The following is a 932-nucleotide window of genomic DNA, read 5'->3' as shown; positions in this document are numbered from 1 at the left end:
ATTCAATCTATTTCCTTTTTTTTTTTTTGAGTTGGAGTCTCACTCCATTGCCCAGATTGGAGTGCAGTGGCCGGGAGCCACTGCAGCCTCAACCTGCTGGGCTCTGGCGATCCTTCCACCTCAGCCTTCCAAGTAGCTGGAACTACAGGCGCGCGCTACCATGCCTGGCTAATTTTTTGGTTTATTGTAGAGATGAGGTCTCGCCAAGTTGCCCGGGCGGTTCTCGAACCTGCGGGCTCAGGCAATCCACTCACCTCAGCCTGCCAAAGCTTTGGGATTACAGGCTGAGCCACTGAGCCTGGCTCCAATCTATTTCCAAAGTCCATGCTTTAAATTCTATATTAAACTACCGAATTATGTCCTTTACAAAAATAACAGAGAGACTTTCAAGAAGAAGTCCTTACCTATTTGAATATAGTTAACATATCTTTCTCTTCTTTTCTCTGGGTTAAATCCCTGTTTCCTACAACTGCCCAAATAAACTACCTGGAATCCCCTTGCCCTTTTGCTTCTTGAAAACACATCATTTTTGTCAACGTCTTCCATAAAAGGTGGTGGGTTTTCAAATGTGTCATACCTTAAAATACATGAGGGAGACACCTCCAAAACTGAATTTATTTATTTTTAATTTTAATTTTTTTTTTTTTTTTGAGTCGGAGTCTCACTCTGTCACCCAGACTGGAGTGCAGTGGCTGCTCCCCGCCATGGCAGCCTCTACCTGCTGGGTTCCGGTGATCCTTCCGCCTCAGCCTTCCGAGTAGCCAGAATTACAGGCACATGCTACTACGCCCGGCTGATTTCTTTTTCTTTATTGTAGAGATGAGGTCTAGCCAAGTTCCCCGGCGGGTCTCAAACCCGCGGACTCAGGCAATCCACTCACCTCGGCCTCCCAAAGTGCTGGGATTACAGGCTGAGCCACCAAGCCCAGCCTA

The sequence above is a fragment of the Carlito syrichta genome, unplaced genomic scaffold (genome assembly GCF_000164805.1).
Source record: "Carlito syrichta isolate Samal-C Ts95f unplaced genomic scaffold, Tarsius_syrichta-2.0.1 Scaffold91638, whole genome shotgun sequence".
NCBI lineage: Eukaryota > Metazoa > Chordata > Mammalia > Primates > Tarsiidae > Carlito > Carlito syrichta.
Note: the sequence above shows the minus strand (reverse complement) of the source record.